Genomic DNA, 24,764 nt, shown 5'->3' with positions numbered 1-24,764 from the left:
TGTAGTTTTTTTTGAAGGGGCAGAGAGAGAGAGAGGGAGAGAGAGAATCCCAAGCAGGCTCTGCGCTGTCAGCGTAGAACTCATGGCGCTCGAACTCACACATGGTGAGATCATGACCTGAGCCGAAATCAAGAGTTGGATGCTTAACCAACTGAGCCACTCAGGTGCCCCTTTCCTGAATGTCATTTTTTTTTTTTAATGCTCTATTTACTTTTGAGAGAGAGAGAGCACAAGCAAGAGAGGGACAGAGAGAGGGGGACAGAGAATCTGAAGCAGGCTCTGTGCTGACAGCAGTGAGCCCGATGTGGGCTCAAACTCATATACTGCGAGATCGTGACCTGAGCCAAAGTCGGAGGCTCTACCGACTGAGCCACCCAGGTGCCCCTCCTGAATGTCATTTTTAATTGAATGTCATTTGATTTCGTTGACAAAATCAATCTTCTGGGAAATAGTATATAGTAAAACCTTGGATCACAAATAACTTGTTCTGCGAGTGTTCCGTAAGATGAGCAAACATTTCCAATAAATTTTAACTTGACAAATGAGCGATGTCTTAAAAAAAAAAAAATGAGCGATGTCTTAATAACCAGTATCTGCATAAGGGCCACAATGGACAGACCCAGTACCATACATCTTCCTTTCATCCGTACAACATCCTGTTGTTATTGCCACCTCTTTGCAGACCGGGACAGTGACGACACCTGCGAAGGGAGGCAGGGGGCTAGCCCTCCAAGGAGAAGCCTGTGTAAGGGCTTGTGTGGAGCTCCTTTCATCCCCACACAGCTGCTGTGAGGTAGACTTTATTTTTCCCATTTTGTAGAGAAAAAACTGAAGCTCGGAAATACTGTGTACCTCACTTGAGGTCACACAGCTGGTGAGGGGCTGAGCTGGGGTTTGCTCCCCATCTGAGTTGGAAAAGCATGCTCTTACCACCCTGGCAGGCGCCTGCCTCAGCTCCCTGAGGCCACCTGTCCCTTGCTCCCCTCTTCCCTCTGTAACTCCTGCTCTGCCCTCCTCCTCTTCAGTGTCCCCTCAGCCACTTTGCCAGGTCCCTGAGCCAGCAACGCACCTGAGAGTCTATGTCAGGGCTGGGTGTTGGGGGCTGGCCCGTGGGCAGCAGTTCCAAGTTGAGCAGTGCTTCAAGGTATTTGGAGGGCTAATAGACCGTAAGCATTTGTTGACAAAGACCTTTATACACACATCCACACATGCATTGTATACATATACTTACATACATGTGTATGTGTAGGTGGCGATACAGAGGAAAATTAAACTCTCTCACTCTAGCATATCAACACGCTTACCTTTATAAACGTTGTGTAATCAGTGTATGTACTAGTTTGTGTTTTTTCCTCATTTATCGTGATTTCACTTGCATGTTCCCCCATTTCTATATAATTTACACACTCTTTGTAAGGACTATGTAATATTTCCTGTTAACATACAGGATCCTTGGTTGACTGAGGTATTAAGCTTTGTGGCCTGGCAAGGAATGTACGTGATAGCGTTTCTTCTTCAGGGAAAAAAGTTCTGAGTTTGGCTTAAGAATAAGTGGTTTTTGAAAAATTGTTCTGTAAGTTAGAGGCGGCTTATTCACCATAGTTTCAGTGGATTTTGGCTGGAAACGTGCAGTAGGCATTTGATGAAAAACAAACATTTGTTTTTTCCAGATCTGAGTTTACATTTGGATCCAAATTTTATAAGCAATCACAACTAAACCTTATAAAGCATTTTTGGGTGTGATTTGTTTGTTTGTGTATGAGAGCAAGAGAGCACAAGCAGTGGGGGGGGGGGGGGAGCGGTGCAGAGAGAGAGAATCTTAAGCAGACTCCATTCCTAGCGAATAGCCCAACGTGGGGCTCAATCCCACAACCCTGGGATCTTGACCTGAGCCAAAATCAAGAGTCGGACGCTCAACCAACTGAGCCCCTCAGGCACCCCTTGGGTGTGATTTATATGTCCAACCAGGCAAAAACCCTTTAAGAAGCCGAAACAGAGACAATTGAATTGACAAAGAAAACTCTTTAAAAATTAAGGTTATCTTGAGGCTAAGAATGTAATTGCTGAACTACAGGTGATAACAGAAAACACCTTCCAAAACAAATGTCCCAATTTTCAACCTCTACAGCAGAGGATCAGTGCCAAGGAAATAGCTGCTTCTTCCTCTTCCTGGTGGTGGTGGGCATTGGTAAAGGGAGTTGCCTAGACCTGTTTGCTTTGCATTTCTGCCCTTACTGGCAATGATGCCTTAGGCAAGTTTCTCAGCTTCTCTGTCTCCCATTCCTCATTTGAAATGAAAACACAATTCCAGCCTCTTAGGGCCACAAAGATGGAATGAGGAGTGTCTTGATGTCTCTTCATTCAAAGTTTGTTTTCCATAACTCAGAACTTTGAGTGAATTAGTGCATGCCAAGTGAGCTGTCTGGGTGATGCCAAGATCTCCCCCTGCCCTCCCTCCCCCCCCCCCCCCCGGCCAACTCCTCATTTTAGGAAACTTATTTTTCCTGCTCCATTTTGAAATTTCTTGTTTGCTGCCTGGTTTAAATTAGGGTCCCAAAAGTTGAAGATTTTTTTGCATGTGTAGAACAGTAGATGGCATTCAATTTCTCTGAAAGATGTTCCAAAAAGTTGAACGTAGGCAGACATTTCTGAAATGGTTTTATTACATATGTTACCTGCACAGTATCGTTAGAGGTCACTTCAAGAAAATACTTCGTCATTCAACGAATTCTCTTTCTACTGGTTTTGGGTATTTGTAAGGAATGATTAGTCTCCCTTCTGGGTGGATGTATAATAGTATTAGTTATTGAAGCAGAACTTTCGACACCTTTCTGACATTTACCTTTGGAGGCCACCAAGTGTCAGACTCAAGATGTCCCAAATTGGGGGTGCCTGGTTGGCTCAGTCAGTTAAGTGTCCAACTTTTGATTTTGGCTCAGGTCATGATCTCATGGTTCATGGGATCGACCCCCGTGCTGGGCTCTGCGCTGACAGCATGGAGCCTGCTTGGGGTTCTCTCTCTTTCCCCCCTCTCTCTTTGCCTCTTCCCCACTTGCTTGCACTTTCTCTCTCTCTCAAAATAAATAAATAAACATTAAAAAAAGATGTTCCAAACTGCACCTACTCCGTTCCCCCTAAACGTGATCCTTCTCTTATTCCCAGACATGATAAATGGGACCACTGACCACTGTCTCTCTTGTAAGCCTAAGGCTTGTCCTTGGAAATACCTTCTTCCTCCTTCCCTAGCCCACCCACCAAGTCCCACCCATTTCATCTTCTCTCTCTCAGGCCCCTTGTCTCATCTCCACAGCCACCTCCCTTGTCTGGGCTACTGTCACCTTTCACCTAAAATGTAAGAGTGTAACTGACCTTTCTGAGTCCCTTCTTGTCCCTTTCCAGTCTGTTTTCACACTGCACCGAGTGAGCTTTTCAGAACGTGCATCTGATCACCTCCGAACCTGCCTCTAGACAACATACAGTGACCCTTCAGCTGTTCCTCATTGCTCTTGATGTGGCCTTCAAAGCCCTGCATGACCTGGTCCCTGCCTACCTTTCCAGTCTCATGCTGTGTCCACTGTACCCACATTCAAGGGGCTTCTTTGTATTCCTCTGTTAGGTTGTGCTCCTGCCTTAGGTCCCTGGCTCATGCCATGCTCCCTTCTGGACTGCCCACATTACAGTCCTGGCCAACTCACACTCACCCTTGAGATGTCAGCCCAATTCCCACTTGCTCCAGGGACCCTACCGTGACTGATCCTCAAACTGATTAGGTTTCCCTACAGGCTGTGCCCTCCTGGTACCCTTCATGTTACTTCAGAGCTCTTGTGTTGATTATGCGATGATATCTCCCACAGCCCTTCTCTAAGCTCCCTGAGGGCTATTCCAGTACTGCTTTGCGCATTGTAAGGCAGGATACAAATGGCAAGTACTGAATGCTAAATTGTGGTCTCTGCTCTTAGAGCTTAAATCCCACATGTGCAGCTAGAAAGGTTTGGCTGAAATTAAAATGTTTGTGCAAACAGACCTGTAACAGTGCATAAATTGTGAAGTCAAGAGAGCCTTAGGGCGCCTGAGCGGCTCAGTTGGTTAAGCATCTGACTTCAGGTCATGATCTCACAGTTCATGAATTTGAGCCCCACGTCAGGCTCTCTGCTGTTAGCATGGAGCCTGCTTTGGATCCTCGTCTCCCTCTCTCTCTCTGCCCGTCCCCTGCTTGCGCTCGCTCGTGTGCGCTCTGTCTCTCAAAAATAAATAAAATAAACATTTAAAATAAAAGAGAGAGCCTTAGATCTACAATCAACTCCAAATTCTTGTTTTATAGACATAATAAATTGAGAAGAAAATAAGAGCTTGTCTTTGGATGTTGTTTTTGACGTCAGTTTCCATATGGTAGTCCCTGGAGACATTTAGATGAACATTTCGTGGGGTAGTTTACATGGGGAAAACCTGTGGTAGCAGCTGCCTGAGATGGCTAGTATAAAAGGGAAGACAGATATCAATAAAGTCACCAGGTAATCAATAACGTGGATGGAACATTTGCTACACAGCCTCATCTGATGTAGCCTCTCACTGTCTCAGGGAAGTCCCAGCTAATTGTGACTGACTTCCCTAAGATGGAAATATGTTCCCATAGCACACAAAAAGGGATGTGCAGTATTTTTAGGGTTTTCTTAAAATTTTAGTACATGCAATAGAACATTTACTTATATACAGCAATAAAGTAGGGGAGGTGGGGAGACCATGTAGTGCTGAAGGCTGATTAGGTCCTGCCGGATTTCTTTTTGCTAAAAACTATGGTGTACTATACTATAAGAAAGTCTTCCTGATGCGGAGCATATTTCCTTAATAGGTTGATTGTCATCCCAAGCAGGCTTTGAGGGGCCTATAACAATACAACTAAGTATTTTATAGTCTGTTCTATGAATTACTACAAGTTGCTTTGTTTTGTTTTTTAAGGCAGATTTCACACCACGCGTGGAGCCCAACGTGGGTTGGGGCTTGAACTCACAACACTGAGATCCAGACCTGAGCTGAGATCAAGAGTCAGATGCTGAATCCCGTACTGGGACTTTTTAAAAAGTACTTTTCAGGGCACCTGGGTGGCTCAGTTGGTTGAGCATCTGGCTCTTGATTTCGGCTGAGGTCACGATCTCATGGTTCATGGGTTTGAGCCCCATCACAGGCTCTGCACTGAGAGTGCAGAGCCTGCTTGGGATTCTCTCTCTGCCTTCCCCCGCTCACTCGTGCTTGTGTGTGTGTGCATGCGTGCACGCTCTCTCTCCCTCTCTCAAAAATAAATAAATAAACTTAAAAAAAAAAAAGTACTCTTCATTGCTTTCCTGAGGTGTCTTTAGACTCAGGGTTCACCCTGGAGTTGATGCTCTCCCTGGACAGACGGTGTGAAGGTCTTTGTCTTTCAGTGATGGGCTTGGCATGCAGCCAGTGTTCAATAAATGTTGAATAGATGTAAGTCTTTACGGAAGCACAGAGCACCTGTAGAGAGCTTCTGTTGACCATGGGTTGATTTGTCCTTGGAAATAACCTGAGCGAGGCATTAAGTGCAGAGGTGTAGAGCATGGCCTTGGCCCGTGAGCCCTAGCTCTGCTAGTCAGTAGTTTTGTTGCCTTGGTAAGTTGCCTAAGCCACTTTCATCCTTTTTCCACATCTGCAAAATGTGAGAGTAATAATAGTGCTTACCTCTCCGAGTTGTTTGGCTTAAACGGGATCTTCTTGGTAAGGCCTTGAGGCCTCGAGGCCTGTGTAAAAGTTAATTTCTCAGCTCAGAAAGTGGCCGCATAAAGTTTTTGGATGAAAAAAAACCTTCTATTTTCTGAAGATAACCATGTTGCATCTTTATTTAAATAGAATAACTGCCAGGGCACGTGGGTGGCTCAGTAGGTTAAGTGTCTGACTTCGGTTCAGGTCATGATCTCTCAGGTTAGTGAGTTTGAGCCCCACGTCAGACTCTGTGCTGACAGCCCAGAGCCTGGAGCCTGCTTCGGGTTCTGTGTCTTCCTCTCTCTCTGCCCCTCCCCAGCTCTCTCTCTCTCTCTCTCTCTCTCTCTCTCTCAAAAATAAACATTAAAAAATTTTTTTAATAAAGTAACTGCCAAACAGGTCTTTGAGAAGAAATAATAATATTCTGTTGGTGTTCTTTACTCCATCCTGTCCATGGGGAGAGAGCCCTGTGGTTAATTATAACATTTCTATGCTGTCGGTGCCCAAGCTTCACAGTTTATGAAGTGCGGTCCCATTTATTCTTTCTCCTGGCAATTTGAGGGCTGGGCTTTCACCATCACGACTCTCATTTGACAGATCGGAAGATGCAGTCCCGGCGAGGCCACTCCCAAGATGTGGCACTTCCCAGCTAGTCTCAGCTGCCCCAGGCTCTGCTTTTGGGTGTTGAGTTTTTGCTGTGGGATTTTATGGTATCCTAATTACACGTGGATGGCCAGAAAATGCTGCTTCTGTTTTGGCATTTTGCTTTGGCCAAGTGTACTCCCTAAGGACCCACAGAAGCTGGAGGGCGAAACCCAACAACACAGCGCTAATCATCTGGAAAGGGCAGGAAGCTGCTTCTAGGCAGTTGTTGGGCCCATGAGCAGAAGAACATCAAGATCACAACTTTACAGCATTCTCTTCTTTGAAACGTCACATGGGGCCCCAGTACAGCCATCAGGTTTATAGTGCCTCCAGAATTAGATTAGGCAGTTTAGTTCTAAGCCGTGTACTCGTATTTCTGGTTATGAACCGCTCCTGGTGCTTATTCCCCCTTATCTACCAAGAAACAGCTTTTTCTCGTTACTTTGTGCATCCACATTTTTTTGTTTGTTTGTTTGTTTGTTTGTTTTTTTCATTTGCCCTTCATTGCTGCCTTCTGTCTTGCTTTTGGTCCTTGAGACAGCAATGAAACAGACCTTCAGGAATGGACAGCTGTGGAGGCCCTCTCTGGCTGGGGTCAGCTCTATACCTAGGGTCTGGGTTGGGGTCGGGTTGGGGAGCGGGAACTAGGACCAGCCCCAGGAGATGAGGCCACAACTCAAGGGGCAAACAGTGCAGTCAGGTGTATCAAAGATCAAGAGCAAAACTCAGTCCAGTTGTGTCCTATGCCCGTGAAAGCAGTGGCCCACCTCTGATTCCTCATCTGAAATGAGGCTCTCTTGATTTCACAATTTATACTCTGTTACAGGTCTGAGGTAGTTCACTGATTAACCTTGACAGAGAGACACCTCCCCGCCCTTTGACCGTAGGTACAGAGCAGTCGCTTCTAAGGCAGTGCCTTCTAACATAGATGTAGACTGGATCAACTAGTTACTGGTGTTTAGGAATGGCAGGTACTGTATTTCCAATTGACTTCCTGGTGATTTCATCACCCTTTCCCGTGTGTGTGTGTGTGTGTGTGTGTGTGTGTGTGTGTGTGTGTAAGTTAGTAAGTATAATGTGGTCCTGATATTCTAAGTTGATTTAGACCAGTGAGTCTCAGTTCCATGGTAGATATTGGGGGGCATGTGTGTTCACCTACATAGGCTGTGATTACTGGGGAATTTTTTCAAATTATTTGTCTTCTGATCCCCCCCTCCTCAATTATGATAAGCCCTGAGATGGGCAGGGGTGGTTGAGTCTTTTGCAGGAACAGATTTCCTAAGATTTTCTGGTACATTTCCCCTCCGCCCAATCCTAAGATTCATTTGCCCTTTGATTACTAGGAATAAGAAGGTGCTTAGAGCTGGCTAATCGGCTGTCCCACCAGTTTCCTAGGTAGAGCTGACCTAGGCTGGTAGTTCCAGCCTGACACCTGCTAAGAAACCCCATGGGAGCCAGGGGGCCATTTTCAGCGTTTCAAAAGGCTTAATAGAAACTATGCATTACCCAGGATGAGGACACAAAAGCTACCCAAATCGTCAAGTTTCTTTTCCTCTGTTTGGAATTGCAAGCCTGTATGGTTTCATGCTGATTCCAAGTTCTGATTGGCTGTAGGTGACATAATAAGAATTTCTGAGAGAGGATTGGTCTAACTCTAGACATTGTTATTAGAGGTAGTATCGGGTCTCCCTCCTTAAACTGAATGTTCTCTCACTACCTTTTAGAATGAGGTTGACCTTGACTATCAGAGTTAAGCAACTGATGGTTTCTTGCTTACTTAGCCATGCTTATCATCATTACACCTGTGTCAGTGATTTGATTTCATAATGTTATTGTAAACCCTTTATGAATGTGGATTATTGGTTAAAATTTAGATCAGCATTGAAATGGAAAAATAGTAAACAGAATTAGCCAATCACTGTTAAACATCATTTGCTAGAATCTGGCAAAAATATGTGGCCAAAGTGGGGAAGGGACAGAAAAAAAGAGGTTGGTGGAACCACAGACCTCATTCAGCACCTTCATTTTAAAAGTGGTCCTTTTAACCAGCCCTGCAGTAAAAGCAAAAAATACAACTCACAGTAAAGTACCGACTGTTAATATTTAGTCTCTGTAGCCTCCTAGGATCCTGTTAGTTGTATGTTCTTTCTTGTTTGTTTGTTTGTTTTAATGCTCACCATCCCAACTTCTGCTTTTTCATGTTGCACTACAATTTATAGACCTTTCCATATTTCTGTTTTGCCCTTGTGTTTATAATTCTTAATGGTCACAGTTGCCAGAACTAAACTTGAAGTCAGACAGGACAGTCTCTAGTTTAGGTGGTTAGAGAGGCTGGAGACCAGCCGTTTGGTCCTTGATAACATGGCCCAGTGGGCAAGGATAAAGAAGATGTGCCCCGCCTGCTGTGGATGCTGATACTAAGAATTTACATATGCTAAATGTTATTTCTTAATTTTCCCAGCAGCCCTTCTGAAGTAGGCACTGTTACCTCCATTTTTCTCCAAAAGAAACAGAAGCTTTTTGCAGTAATTTGTCCAGTCACACACTGATAAGCAGTGTAGCAGGGATCTGAAGCTGGAATGCTTGAGTTTGAATTCTTAACCAGGTTTCTCTGACTTCAGAAAACTCCCCACCTTCCACCTTAATCTTCCCAGCACACCTATTAATGTGTATTAAGGTCACAGAGACTTGACATTAAAACAAGAGCAAATGCTGCAGGCGAGCGGGAGCTTCTGGAACTTCCCATCTGCGTTAGAGTTTTGTTAGCCTTCCTGGGGGCGGAGTGGGGTGAACGGCCAGCCACATTCAGTCTTGTCTTTAGTTCCATCCTTTTGCTGGCCTTGAAGTTTCTTAGACTTGACTTGGCACAACAGTGACTGCACAAGGTCACCTGAAGCATTTATACGGTACTTTGTGGGGAAATCTTGGCTATTGGTTGCTTTTTGCACTGACCTTAGAACCTAATCCCCACTGAGGAGTGGCCACCAAGTTCCTAATTAGAAGTTATCTGTATGCCCTGCTCTATTCTCTGGACAAATTTAAAATTTCCCCATGTTCTTGGGGCACCTGGGTGGCTCAGTCGGTTAAACATCTGACTTCGGCTCAGGTCGTGATCTCGTGGTTTGTGAGTTCGAGCCCCGTGTCGGGCTCTGTGCTGACAGCTCAGAGCCGGGAGCCTGCATCAGATCCTGTGTCTCCCTCGCTCTCTCTCTGCCCCTCCCCCACTCATACTCATACTCTCTCTCAAAAATAAACAGTAAAAAATATTTTTTCCCCGTGTTCTCCCTGATGCCTTTTGCCATGGCGATGCTTGGAAGTCACCAAAGCAGTTCTGCTGCTGCATGGAGGTGCCCCAGGAGGAAGCATGTCCTCTGACGGCTACCTGGCCCCTATGTGTCTAGGGGCAGAGACAGGTCCAATTCCTCTGTATTTTTCCAGGGTCTTGCTTCTATTGAATGAGAAAATTTTGCACATGAGTTAAAACAGACTCCTGTCCTTGGGCTAGATTGGAAATTGGAGTTCAGATTCTAGAGGTCGGGTTGGAGCAGATGCATGAGAAGCGTTTCGATTTATACCCTGGCTTTTGGCTTCCCATTCTCTAGAATTGTCTCTTTCTGGAGTATGGACAGAGGCCTTCGTTCTGGAATTATCTGAATTCAGAATGTGTTTTTCTTTTGAGTTATCTTCTGCGTGGTTGGAAAGGTACATTTGTATCACGGTTAAGTTACACTGTGGATTGCATACATTTCATGGCCTAGAACCTATTTCCCATGTATTTTCCTTCAGGATAAATGGATTTTGAATTTCACACAACTGACTTACTGATGAACCTTTGAAAGTCAACTACTCTTGGTTGAGAATACACATTCTATGATTACTTGTGTGGCATAAATGTTGTAGGGGGTCAGCTGGGAGGCTGGAGTTGTCTAGGAGGAAGGCCTGGGGTTCAATTCAAGCATCACTGGCTTCATGGAGGATGCTAGCACTTGACAAGGCAAGGCATTTCCAATACAGAGAGCTGCATGAATGGAGGTGGGAAGGAGGAGATAGTTCATCAAACCCAACCAGAACGTTGGGAACACGTTGGAGAGTAACAGAAAATAAGGTTGAGAGAGAGGGTGGCCATGTAATGTTGGACCCTGAAAGCCAAAGAGACACAAGAACAAGAAAGGTTTTTGAGCAGAAGAATGACGTGATAAGAGTAGTGTTTAAAGAAGACAAGCCTGGGGCGCCTGGGTGGCGCAGTCGGTTAAACGTCTGACTTCAGCCAGGTCACCATCTCGCGGTCTGTGAGTTCGAGCCCCGCGTCGGGCTCTGGGCTGATGGCTCAGAGCCTGGAGCCTGTTTCCGATTCTGTGTCTCCCTCTCTCTCTGCCCCTCCCCCATTCATGCTCTGTCTCTCTCTGTCCCAAAAATAAATAAAAACGTTGAAAAAAAAATTTTTTTTAAATAAAGAAGACAAGCCTGGTGGCAGGATGCCATGTGGGTGGAGATGGGATAGGGGATGAAGCCAGAAAGAAATGTTGAGGTGTGAGGTGATAAAAGAACTCTGTCAAGAGGATGTGGGGAAGAAAAGAGGTTTGGAGAATAAAGAAGGGAACATCAGAGATGACCTTTGGGGTTGGATCCTTGGTGGTTGGAGAATCAGTGGTCCCTAGTGTGGGGTTGGGTTGGGTTGGGTGGGCAGGAATGAGGGGACAAATGGATCCATTCGGTTTAGAATTAGACCTCTTTGGACCTAGATAAGATCTGTGTGTGGGTGTGGATTAGAGAGGAACAGATAGAAGAATTTCTAGCCAAGGGATGAGAATAGTGATTCGTGTACATAATTGGGTATGGGAGACAAGACGGCAACTCCTACCACCTTCCCAGTGAATTAGGGGCAGGGCCATCTGCTTAGAGGGAGAAAGGAGGGAGACAAAACTGGAGGCCTGGATGAGAGACAAGGCCTGGAATCGCACCACTAGGAGATCTGACTAAGAAATCAGTGAGCTCATTCAGGAATTTCCTGGAAACAGCAATGTCCTAGTCCAAGTCTGCATGCTACAGTCCCCTCCTGACTGGGATCTGGAGAAGTCCGTCCCCCCAACCCCCCACCGCAGGTGGGATAGAGGTCCATGCAGAGGTCCATGGCAGTGGGAGTGACTCGCAGGCCTGGGGGTGGGGACGCCTCACAGGCAGTGGATAGCAGTGTTAATGATTTAGAGAGGGTGGTACACTTGGTGGTTTGGTCTGAAAATACACATGGTGGTTTCATCTTAAAAACTAGGCCAGCCCTTCTCTTTCTCTTACCTTGCTCTCTTCCCATTTGAAAACAAAAACAAAAACGCTAGGCAGTGGAGGAGGGAGATCATTTGTTGTGAGAGGGTATGGAGTTGTGTCCCTGTAAGGATAGGTGGGAACCTGGAGGAGGAATAATTTGAATCCAAAAGAGAGTGAAGCTTTCCGTTGCCACGGCACACACACAAGGGCTGAGTATCTGCATCTCGTCTTTTGGAGACTCAGCGAACTCTCCACCTATGTCCAGAAGAAGTGAGGGATGTTTCCACAGCTGGTCTAAGCAAGACAAGGTCTAGAAGTATTTCTTAATGTGAGATGAACTGTTTCAATATTATTAGAAAAATATTTTGACTTAATTGCCTTAGACACATCAATCAGTTCAAGTGTATTCTGGTTTCCTTTACTTGACTCGAGCAATTGCCAAGAATTTCTCTTGGCGAAATGAGAAAATAAGACTCTAGGTTCTGTTCCATGAATATTGAATCATAGAACCATAGACATAGAGAATTTAGAGCTTTCTGGAAAATTCCTTGAAGACCAGGAGGGTCCCCTCAGTTTACAGTGAAAAAGCCCAAGGCCCAGGGAGGTGAAGTGGGTGAGCTCCATCACTGTCATTTGAGTGGCATGGTCTCCCTCTGAGCTCCTGACCCTGTTGCCTCATGGCTTCACTAGGTATGAATTTCCAGTGGCTGATGCTTCTACCAACTGAACAATTATCAGAATCTCACACTTGGGTGGAACTCTTGGACTTGGTCTATCACTAGGCTGCCCTCAGCTCAAGACCTTCCCTGTCACGTCCACAATGGTGGTTGAGTAGGATGGGGGAGTGTTATCCGACGGGGCCTGCAGGCAAGTTGGCCTCTTTAGAAGGTACCTCAGTGTGGCCAGTTGGCCATCCAGGACCATGCCTCTGCCAGGAATGCAGTACCTTGTGACTTTGAAGATCTTCATCATGTTCTTGGGTTTCTTGCCTCCTTCCCTTTCCTGATCATCTGTCCCTCACTTAGAATGTACTCTCAATCCCTGAGTCTCTGTGGTTAGCCCGTCAAGTCTACCAGGGCCAGCTCACATATGCCTCTGTGAAACCTTCATTCAAGTCACATTCTCTTACCTCCACCCATTACTTCCTTTCTCAGAGAGTGGAAAAGCTAAGCAATCAGTAGATACGAATGGATTCAGATATATAAACTAGGTTTTCTATAAGGAATCTACTCCTAAAATCATTGTTGCACCACATGCTAACTAATTTGGTTGTAAATTTTAAAAAGTAAAAAAACATAAAATAAAATAAATTAAAAAAAATAAACTAGGTTTTCTTAGCGTACTAATATGATTTGGAGGGGAAAGATCCAAATACTTGACCGTTTATTATGGCTAGGAAATACGGAGAAATTATTGTTCGTATCAGTCCATTTTTCTAAAGAGTTTGATCCTTGTATGAGGAACAGAGAACAGTATGTGTGTTGTATATGCTATTGTCATCATTTTCTGCCATGATTTCAGAGACTAATGCTCTTACGCTGATGAAATGAGGAAGGCCTCCTTGGGAAGTATAAAACCCAGAACTGTAAAGTTAAGAGACTGAGAGATTCAACACCTCAAAATAGAAAACTTTATATATTTAAAAATTAAGTTAAAAGTCAGATCAGAGATGGGGGAAAATATTGCAACACACAGGAGAGAAAGTGGTGACTGTCCATGACTCATCAAGTGAGTAGGAAAAATGCTTGAGCGAGAAGTATGAATGACTGGTTAACAGAAGAAGGGAAACAGAGGGGGGAAAGCTTGAAGTGGTTATCAAAACGTTGAGATGCCTTTTTACTATCAATCAGATGGACAGAAATTAAAAATGATGTTCAGTCTTGACAAAAGTTCAAGGTGGATGCTTCATGCCTCGTTAGCAAATTGGGCGAATTGGCAAGACAGTTCCAAAATTGTAAACAGGCACCTCCTTTGAGCCATCAATTCCACCTCTAAGAATGTACCCTACAGGTAGAGTTGCACTTGTATACAAGATTTCTAGGAAAGGCTTTTCAAGGTAGCATTGTTTCTGATAGTGAAAACTCAAAAAAACCCTCAAATTTCTATCAAAGGAATGAGTAAGTGGATGATGGTATATCTGTACTATGTGGAAAAAGCATGTGCGTGTGTGCGTACCTGCTGACTTATATAGATAGGCATGGGGAGAAGTCCAAGAAATAGTAAGTGAAAAACAAACTGCAAAGCAATCTGTATAGTATGATCTCATTTAAGACAAAAAAACAGAAACAGTTTTATGTGTTTGTGTGTGTTGATAAACGCAAATAAAACGAGTGGAACGAAGGATACATTCTAAACTGTTGATTCGAGGGGAGCAGGAGAAAATTTCACTTTTCTTCTGCATACATCTGTTTTAGAAGGTTTCTACAATGAGCTTGAAAACTGTTTTTTCGAAAATTGTACATATGCTATTTAACCCCTAATACCGCTTCTAAAACTATTTACTGAGGAGATAATCAGAGAGGCAGTCAAAGTCTGTGTATCTGTGTATAAAATCATAATGTATTGTAGCATTGTTTGTAACAGCAAAAAATTCCAAGCGATGTGGATGTGATGAAATGGTTCTGTTGTGGAATATTCATTTTATCTAGCTTTTTAATTTTTTTTTTTTTTTCAACGTTTATTTATTTTGGGGACAGAGAGAGACAGAGCATGAACGGGGGAGGGGCAGAGAGAGAGGGAGACACAGAATCGGAAACAGGCTCCAGGCTCTGAGCCATCAGCCCAGAGCCCGACGCGGGGCTCGAACTCACGGACCGCGAGATCGTGACCTGGCTGAAGTCGGACACTTAACCGACTGCGCCACCCAGGCGCCCCATTATCTAGCTTTTTGAAATCATGTGTAAAACAATCTCTGTTGATGTGAGGAAATACTTACAAGCACAGGTAACATTTAAGGAATGCTTGTTCTATACCAGGGACCATGCTCAGTGCCTTACGTAAATTGTTTTATTTCATCTGAACACTCTTTTACCGTTCCCATTTTACAGATGGAGAAACAGAGGCTTAAGGCTTAAGACCCTTAAACAGAGGCTTTAATTTGCCTGAGGGTCACACTCCTCCCAAGTTATTGGAACTGAAGCCAAAGGCCTCATTGATACCCATGTGCTAGATTACCTCTGTGGAGTCTTGTGTATAAAAACAGATCGCACGTATACATATGGTGTGACTCATTTTATAAAAATGAATCTTTTCTGTAACTTAGTTTTCTCATGGGTAAGGTGGGGGAGGGAAGGGCTAGTACAATTTTATGTTCCAAAGATCGTGATTTTATTTTAAAGATTGGCATGCATTTACATGTAATTTTTTTCCCCACATTTTGGAAGTATTTGGTCTAAAATTAGAAAGTAAAAATTACTGATATGCCCATTGTATAGAGAAGACTGGCATTAATGCTGCCTGCTGCCCTCTATTTTTTTTTTTTTTTTTTTTTTTGAGAGAGAGTGAGTGAGTGTGAGAGCATGGGAGGGGCAGAGGGAGAGAAAGAATCTTAAGCAGTCTCCACGCCCAGTGTGGAGCCAGACACAGGGCTGCATCTCAGGACGGTGAGATCATGACCTGAGCCCAGATCAAGAGCCTGACGCTTAAACAACTGAGCCACCCAGGCGCCCTCCACCCACCTCTGATTTTGCCTAGTGCATGTATGGAATGAACATTATTGAGGGACTTAATAGTTACTGCAAAATTGTTTTCAGAAAAGTGTTTTACTAATCATGTTCCAACCATTAGGGCAACAATAATCAGTTTGTCTCAGTGTGCCTTTGAGAGCATCACAGGTTATATTTCAGTGATGGTTTTCGATGACTAAAATCGTGCAACTGATTTGTTTCCCAGCTATCTGTTGCTTTCAGTGAGCTGAGCCTTTTTCGTTTGTTTGTTCATTGGCCGTTTGAACTTTTAGTTGAATTGCCTGTTTCCGTATCTATTGATGCTGTATTGGGAATTATCTATTGATGATACCTTCCTAAACTTGACCATTTAAGACCTTAAGAAAAACTATCAGAAAGTCCTTATAAGGGCAAGTTCCACTCTCAGGTAGATGCATTTTTCTTACAGGGATGAATTGGTGGTCTGTGGTTAACACCTGATTTCTTTCTTTCTTTCTTTGTCTTTCTTTCTTTCTTTCTTTCTTTCTTTCTTTCTTTCTTTCTTTCTTTTTTAAGTTTATTTATTTTGAGAGACAGTATGTGCACGAGCACACAAGCATACATTTGTGTGGGGGAGGGGCAGAGAGAGCTGGGAAGAGAAAGAGAGAATCCCAAGCAGGCTCCGCCCTGTAAGCGTGGAGCCTAACTTGGGGCTTGAACCCACAAACTGCAAGATCATGACCTGAGCCGAAGTCGGATGCTCCATGGACTGAGCCACCTAGGCACCCCTAAAACCTGACTTCTTAACCACTTGGAATTGATTTGGCTTGAAAATTTAAGAAATGGTTGGTGAAAGGTACACAGCACCTCTTTGCACTTCCTTTGCAACTTACTGTAAGCCTATAATTATCTCAAAATAAAAATTTAAAAAGTTCAAGGAAGGTAAAACTTAGGCTGCCTCCTGTTACTACCTGTAACTGGACTTGATCATTCTGACTGGTACAACAGTGGGAGGCAGGAGGGAGCAACGTTTGCCAACAGATCCAAAGGCAAATAATGGTGAGGAACGCTGCTTTTGTTGTTGTTATTTTTAAAGTTTATTTATTTATTTTGAGAGAGAGAGGGGGGAGAGTACAAGTGTTGAAGGAACAGAGAGAGAGAGAGAGAGAGAGAGAGTCCGAAGCAGGCTCCGCACTGTCAGCACAGAGCCTGATGTGGGGATCAAACTCAAAAACCGTGAGATCGTGACCTGAGCCGAAACCAAGAGTTGGACGCTTAACCAACTAAGCCACCAGGTGCCCCTTTTTGATGTTTTTTTTTTTTAATTTAGAAATAATTTCAGTATTTAAAATAGTTGCAAAAAATAAAAACTGAATAAGGAGCACTATAACTCTTTCCCAGATTTGCGTGTTGTTAACGTTAGACCCCATGAACATCAGCTTTTGAAATGTGTTATTACAGCCACTAACGACTCTTTTCTTACCCTTCTTCCAGATTTCCAGCACCTGCCTCCTAGCTTCCAGGCACTCACTCACCTGAACAAAAACATCTCTCACACCTCTCAAGAATCTACAGGGGTTCTGTTTCCTAAGATTTGAATACAAACCCAGGGGCATATGGGTAGCTCAGTCGGTTGAGCGTCCAACTCTTGGTTTCAGCTCAGGTTGTGATCTCATGGGTCATGGGATCGAGCCCCACGTTAATCTTCATGCTGAATGTGGAGCCTGCTTGGGATTCTCTCTCTCCCTCCCTCTCTCTCTCTGCCTCTTCCCCGCTCATGCACGCTCTCTCTCTCAAAGAAATAAATAAGTATAAATCCAAATGCTTAGCCTTTCAAGGTTTTGAATAATTGATTCCCTGCCCTTAATTCAAATATTAGCCTTCCTCCCACACCCCCCAGCGCAGCCCCTCAGCCATAGCTAACCCAACCATTCAGCGAACGTCTTGTTCCCATCTCTGTGCCTTTCCATGCTCTGATGCTGCATAACTGCAATATTCTTTTCATGTGTAGGCCACAGCCATAACTTTTCTTTCTTTTTTTTAATTTTTTTTAATGTTTATTTATTTTTGACACAGGGAGAGAGAGAGACAGGGCATGAGCAGGGAGGGGCAGAGAGAGAAGGATACACAGAATCCAAAGCAGGCTCCAGGCTCTGAGCTGTCAGCACAGAGACTGACGCGGGGCTTGAACTCACAGACCGCGAGATCATGACCTGAGCTGAAGTCAGACACCCAACCGACTGAGCCACCCAGGCGCCCCCAGCCATAACTTTTCTGCTTAAAAAAAAAAAAAAAAAAAAAAAAAATTATTCCCAGACTTCTTGACTTAATTAGCACCATCTGATTTGGGCATACCTGTTCTAGGTTTTTATTTTACGCTAGGGCCTTTTTGCTTTCGTATAGATGTCACACACGATGTCCATCTGTTGTCTCCTTGAGTTCCCCACAGTGGGTGGCACTGGCGTTAACCTTTGTAAACCTCCATAGACCTTGTGTGGTTGTGCTGGAGGTGTGACCTGGTTTTGAATGAGTTACTGTGAACTGAACTTGGATTTCATTAGTAGATCTATCTAGCAGTCTGTAAAGCAAAATTCTAATCGTGTTGATGTGTTTGAACACCTTTTTCCTCCATGGATATGGCATTCTTCCCAGCTAGACCTTCTTTGCGGCCGGTAAAAGGTCCATGCCTTGTGGCCCAAGAGGGGGGACCTGTTGTTTATTAGCAGTTATAAAACCTGTGTTGTGTTGTTTGTGGTGCTGAACCCTGCCAGGCTGGAAGAAACTTTGGAGGGTGGGTCTCAGAATCTAAGAACTAATGGGAAAGGCATTCTGAGTTTCTAACAGTCAGTCCAAGTGTCTTGAGAGGGTTGCTTGTGCTGGAAGTAGAGTACTTTCTTTTCTCTTTCTTTTCTTTTCTTAAATGAAACTAAGGCCCGAGCTAGTTCATTATCTATAATGTCAATATTGATTTTTGTTTGCGAGGTGGAGTATTAACAGATTAGAATGGCTGCTGGCAATTCTCAGCTGCTTCATTGAATTTAAATGAATCAAGGGATAGCTGTTAAGATGCACTTGAGATTTTTTTTTCAACGTTTATTTATTTTTGGGACAGAGAGAGACAGAGCATGAACGGGGGAGGGGCAGAGAGAGAGGGAGACACAGAATCGGAAACAGGCTCCAGGCTCTGAGCCATCAGCCCAGAGCCCGACGCGGGGCTCGAACTCACGGACCGCGAGATCGTGACCTGGCTGAAGTCGGACGCTTAACCGACTGCGCCACCCAGGCGCCCCAAGATGCACTTGAGATTTTTAGACTAAATCAGACCTTTCTACTATGGTGGGTTTGACTAGATTCACCTGTTTCCTCAGCAGCATCAAGGTGGAAAAATGGAGTCTTAAGGCCTCTTTCGTATTTTTTATAAAACCAAATCCTATTAAAAAATGCACAGATAAGAGGTATTAAGCCATCCTCTGCAACACAATGCAGCTTGCTTCTATTCCCCTGCCAAGAGAAGTTTTTGAATTAAAACTATTGACTGACTCAACCCATGCTAGCAGATGGTATTCATACATCATATGTCCAAGTGCAAGCTTGTTCAGAGGCAGCAAATATCTAACAGGCTGAATTTTACAAAGACAAAGCATTTTAATAATGATCTTGAAGGATTAGTGATGCTCCTGAGAAATGAGGCATATTCCAAACAGGCTTGTTTCCTAAGATCTGCTGTGTTACTGTACACACTTTATCTGGAAACCAGTTCCATTCACAGTCAAAATCACTCTCTTCCCTCCTTGCTTCCCCCTCTGACTTTTTCCTTCCTCCCGCACTCCTTCTAATCTAGTATATGAATTAGAAAGTAATAATAATGTTGATCATAATGGCCACATCACTATTTGTTTTAATGTGGGAGGACCAAGTGGGATGGGTTTCTGATAAGTGAGCAGCCTGGAAGGAACTATTTTCTCTTTTTATGACTCTATAAAATCCCAGGATTGTATTGTTTCAAATACAGATGGAGGTAGGAAGGGCAGTTTTTATTAGAATATTAGCCCCCTCCCCCCGCAAAAAAAAAAAAAAAAAAAATCACCAGAATTCAGGGAGGTTATTATATTTGAGTTAATAAATGCCAAAATTGAGTCTTGAAATAGTTGTTCATCTTTCATTATATAGTCTGATTTATCATTGATTGGTTTTTCATGCCCTAATTAACGACAATAACCTTTTTGAGTGACTAGAAGTAAAAATAAATTTCATGGGGGGCGCCTGGGTGGCGCAGTCGGTTAAGCATCCGACTTCAGCCAGGTCACGATCTCGCGGTCCCTGAGTTCGAGCCCCGCGTCAGGCTCTGGGCTGATGGCTCAGAGCCTGGAGCCTGTTTCCGATTCTGTGTCTCCCTCTCTCTCTGCCCCTCCCCCGTTCGTGCTCTGTCTCTCTCTGTCCCAAGAATAAATAAACGTTGAAAAAAAAAAATTAAAAAAAAAATAAATAAAATAAAATAAATTTCATGGATGTTTCCTATTCTAACTCTAACTGTACTAAGTGTGAGAGCCTCACAGACTTCATGATAGGGCAGTTGGCCACTACCTTCCTGTTTAAGGTCTTTGTTTTTTATAAGCTCAGGTTAGATGAGAGCCATTGATTTATTCCTTGTTTTTAGACTGGATAGGATAGAATCCTGCATAAATGCTAGGGAGAGAAGCCCTTCTTTGAAGCTTTCTCAGTCTTAATGAGAGCAGTGACCATCTTTACAAGGCATAGTAACTTTAATGGAGAATGGCAGTCAAGACCTTAGGAAAGACCCATCCGCAAAAGAGTTTCAAATATCCTTTTTCCCTGAAACATACGTGGGTAAGGTGCAGGGGGCATTGGGCTCTAAAGTTTTTTTGACCCCCACAAAGTATGGGAGCATAAATACAATTGTACTTGTTACCTAAAAATGTAACCATATGGTAAATACTAAAGAACAGTGTGAGCTTTTTGAATAGAATTGTTTTAGTTGGCATGATAAGTAGTTCAAAGTGTTAATATCACATCATTGTGAAGTTTTGAATGAATATTTTTCAAAATATTTTTTATTTCCAATTCATGGTTAAATATACATAGCATTAAATTTACCATCTTAACTCTTCAGGTGTACAATTCAGTAGCGTTAAGTAGATCCACATTGTTTTGCAACCAGTCTCCAAAACTTCTTCATCATACAAAACTGAAAGTCTGTGCCCGCGAGACATCTCCTCGTTTCCCCTTCCCCAAGCCCCGGTAACTGCCTTCTACTCTGTGCTTATATGAAGCTGACTACTTGAGAAAGCTCAAATAAGTGGAATCACACAGCATTTGGCTTTTTGTGACCAGCGTACTTCACTTAGCGTTATGTTCTCAAAGCTCTCAACTCGAAGAGGGCCGGTTTGCTCCTTGTTCACCCACTGCTGAGCACGTGTAGCCCTCTGGAGCAGCTCATTGTGGAAGGGTCTTCAGCTAGTGCTGTATCTCAGCCAGCCCTGACTTTGATTTCTGCTCAGAAGAGCACTAAAATTCAAGTTCCTGGGGCGCCTGGGTGGCTCCGTCGGTTGGGCGACCAACTTCGGCTCAGGTCATGATCTCACGGTTCATGAGTTCAAGCTCCGCCTCCGGCTCTGTGCTCACAGCTCAGAGCCTGGGGCCTGCTTCAGATTCTGTGTCTCCCTCTCTCTCTGCCCCTCCCCCACTCACACTTCTTTCTCTCTCTCTCTCTCTCTCTCTCTCTCTCTCTCAAAAATAAACATTAAAAGAAAAATAAGGAAATAAATAGTTCCCATTTGTCAGAATCATCCAGTGTTTTGAGGGCAAGAATGGCTTCTCCAGAGCTCTTCTCCGGGTTCCCATTTTCCGTAGTCTCGGCCTGGTTATTCCTTTCCCAGTTGTTAAAATTTCAGTGCTTTTCAGAAGTTTTCGGGGTTTTTTTTTTTTTCCCTTTCTTTTTAATATTGAATTCAGTGTTAGTTTTCAGCAGAAGGGTGAGCCTGATAATACAGCTTGCCCTCCCAGACACCGGACCTCCGGCCTCAGTTTTTCAGTGTTGTCTCTAACATTCCCATCCATTCTGGGGCTGGACACAGTAAATCTTCAGCCCCACTTTGCTCATGACCAAATCAGACTTTTGCTTAAATGAATCTCTGGCAGGAAATCCTATATGGCAACGTAAGATATAGGCCCTCCCCCTCTGAGGACTCGGGAGTCAGGGTCAAAGCCCGGGGTTCTGTGATCTGCTGGTGGCTTTGGCAGAAGGAGACCTGTTGGGAAGGAAATTTCCTTTTCGGGCATTTCAGTTCCCAAGGGCTTGATAAGGTTATCTCCTTTTTTGAAGCCTAGTTATAATTGAGTTTGGGTGGTGGAGGGCAGGTGCTAGTGAGCTAGGTACTTTTTTAGGATACTAGGTTGTCGGATGGATAATGAGACAATGAGACGACTCTCTATTTCTCCATGCAGCTGGTCACAGGCTGGTTGTTGAGAACTGAGCCCTTAGTTCCTGGGAGAGCTGTCCGTGGAGGAGCACAGACGGCGGGTACTAGGACAAAGCAGTCATAAAGAATGTGCGTGATGTGCTAGAGGAAGCAGTTTGCTGTGGTGAAAAAGGCATCAGGACATCAGTGTCAAAAGCCCATGTCTAACTGTCCCTCCCTCCCCCTCCTTTAGTCAGTGCTGCGGCCTTGAACAAACCACATAATCTTCCTGGGCAACAGTCGAGTGCTTTTTTCTCTTGACCTTGGCTGTCCTGCGGGGCTGTGATTGTGGGAGCGTCAGTTTTGCTGGCCCCAGCAGCCAGCCACTGGGAGGACAGAGAGGAGGAGGCTTGCAGTAGTCCCCAGGAAGAGGGAGTGACCACTTGATGGGTTGTCTGGAACCCATAGTATCCACTCTGGTTCCAGGACACTCAATTATCCAGCAATTTTGGTCCTAGAAGCAGCTTTTCTTTAGTCTCATCCCCTCATTTTGCAGATGAGTGAACAGAGCCCTGGGATTTTCTTGTATTTAGGCAGTAGCAGTGCTGCTCTGGCCTCACGTGGCATGTATTTGTAAAAGCAAACAAACACAAAAAGCACACCAGTGAAATAAATGGTCAGGGTGGATTTGGGGGAGTTTACTCTGGATCTCTCAGGCTACTTACCTGAGCCCAGGAGAGAGACATTAGATGATGAGCCAGACTGCCTGCCCTTAGCTGGCTCTCTGGCATCCAGCTCTCCACGGAGTCCCCCGTGGGCCCTGCTGGCTGACACAGGCCTTGAGACAGTCTGATCAGAGATTAGCAGAGGTCCCTTCAACTGGCAAGTCAGGGCCTGACTCTGTGGAGAGGTGGGCGAGCAGGCCCCTGATGGTGCTCCTTCCTGGGCAGGTGCCTGCTCACTGTGCCATAGGCTCCTGGATACACTACTGTTTTCTCCCGTGGGCCCCTTCCTGGACCTGACTTTGCCTGCCGATTCCTAGGCCTTCCCACCCTCAACTACGGACAGGCCTCTCCACTCTCGCCTTGCTCCCCAGAAAACCAGCTCACACTGTCCAGCCCCCACATCGTGCTCTGTATTTGCACGTGTGCCCGCAGTCATTTTAACTTGCAGCCACCATGCCATCAGGCAGCCTCAGAACAGCAGAGCCCTACACGTGGTCCTTGATGTTATTAAGGCAATTTAAATGAAACTCATTTTTCAGCCTACTGAGAATTATCAAATATCAACCTTTTCTTTTTAAATTACCTCTATAATTTTCTTTTTAAATTGCCCTTATAAAACTAGGTGACAAATGAAAAATATGTGTTGCACTTGGTATTTTTCTTACTAAGCTTACAAACCTGTTGGCTCAAAGATAACCGGGAAGATGGTCCTAGACCGGAGGCTTTGTCTTTCTAACTTGCCCTCAGCTCTTGGATTTAAACTGCTTTGTCTGTCCTTTTCCTGAATCCACTGGTGATAGGAGAGTCTGAGGGTCATGAATGAGCAGGGGCAAAGCTCTGTTGGAAAGTTTCAGTGAAAGTAATTTCTCTTAAGTATTCATACTAAAAAAGGGGAGTTTCAGATGTGTCCATGTTGTGACTGGGCCCTTGAATGGTAATTCTTGTCATCGTTGGGGTATTTTCTGTTCTAGGGACCCAGGATTACTGTTTCCTGCCCCCCTCCCACCATGGGTTTGCCTTTTCTCCTGCTAGTAGTATCAGTTGCCAGCATTTTGGAAATTAATATTTGGCAGAACACTTAAATATGGGAGTTCTTCAAATTGAAGAAACAAGCAAGCAATGTAATGTTGATTGTCGATGGTAGATGACTTGTTTGAGTGTATTACGTTGAGTGGTAACAATCGTCATAAACATGTAGGATTTTAGATTTGGAAAGAACTCTTGATTCTCCATTTTACAGATGACAATTCTGAGAACCAGAGAAGTTTAGGCTTGTTCGGGGTCCCACAGAATCAACTGGAAAAGGAGAAAGTACCAGAAGCCCTATTTGGCAACTCCCGGGGCCGCTCTTCCACTTCCCATGATGCTGCTCTTGTACCGGTGGTCTCCCAGTGCTCCCCAGCACCCCACCCCACCCACACCCTTGGAGGTAAAGGACAGACCCGTGTGGCAGGACAACCATGCCCATGCTCATCTTCACACCTTTTCCCCTCTTTCTAATCATGCCCTTTCTGTCACAACCTGCCCATCCGCTTATTATTTTATTTTTTTAATGGTTTTTTTTTTTTTTTTAATTTAGTATGCTCCACACCCAACATGGGGTTGAACTCATGGTCCTGAGATTGAGTTGCATAGCTCTGCCGACTAAGCCAGCCAAGCGCCCCTGACCCATCAGTTTAAAACACTGAGCGCAGTGTCCTGCTTCCTACAATGGTCTCAGCCGCCTCAGAACACCTGAAATTCATTCCTCAAGTGTGTTCTTGCTCCTTTGACAGGGTCTCTTTCCAGATTGTGGTGCTAATTTCCACTTTGTAGGGTCTGTTATGATGTGTGGTGCCCATCAGTGAATGGGGAGAGAAGTAATGTGCTAAATGTCACAGAGTCGGCCTGGTGACTTTAGTTCCGCTGCCCAGGTGTCTATCTTCCCCCCAGCTGGCTGCTAAGCTCCAGAAGAGCAGGAAGCATAGCTTCCACGTCTCTGACCGTAGCCCTTAGAGTTCTTGGTTGGTGGTGGGTTACAGCATTGATCCTTAGTTTTCCTGCCCTCTGAATCATGGATTCAGTTTAAAATGTGTTTCCTTTATCCTGAAGCCCCAGCATATGCCCATGTCTTCATGGCTGCCTAAATACTCTGCCATTTGGGGAATAAAGAAGCCAACAGGTCATAGCAATTCATTGACAGATTTCCCTTGCTGCCCTTGAAGACTTTGCTGCTTCTTTGCAGTGGCAAGATAGTATGAGTCTTGGTGGGAGAGGCAAACCAAATAATTGTTAGGATGGCTGAGAAAATTGCAATGGAAGCAATAATCCTCCTGGGTTGGCTTTTTATAGCTAGAAAACACTGGTGAAAT

General features: G+C 44.4%; 1 protein-coding gene across 8 annotated transcripts in view; it reads left to right on the top strand.

The window, feature by feature from the left end:
* The window catches only part of TEX2 (testis expressed 2), a 108,027-nt gene that overhangs the window by 19,582 nt on the left and 63,681 nt on the right, over positions 1-24,764 (top strand). For 2 of the 8 annotated variants that reach the window (XM_045489475.1, XM_045489470.1), the window contains exon 2: positions 23,654-23,842. The exons of 4 other annotated variants lie outside the window; for them this stretch is intronic. The gene's annotated coding sequence lies outside the window, so the exon portion shown is untranslated. Of the gene's footprint in view, positions 1-12,195; positions 12,316-21,734; positions 21,807-23,653; positions 23,843-24,764 lie in introns of those variants that run through there. 2 more of the 8 variants (XM_045489472.1, XM_045489471.1) reach the window with 2 other exon arrangements.

The sequence above is a fragment of the Leopardus geoffroyi genome, chromosome E1 (assembly GCF_018350155.1).
Source record: "Leopardus geoffroyi isolate Oge1 chromosome E1, O.geoffroyi_Oge1_pat1.0, whole genome shotgun sequence".
In the NCBI taxonomy this organism is placed as follows: domain Eukaryota; kingdom Metazoa; phylum Chordata; class Mammalia; order Carnivora; family Felidae; genus Leopardus; species Leopardus geoffroyi.
The sequence above is the reverse complement of the archived record's forward strand: the minus strand, read 5'-3'. Positions and strand labels throughout refer to the sequence as shown.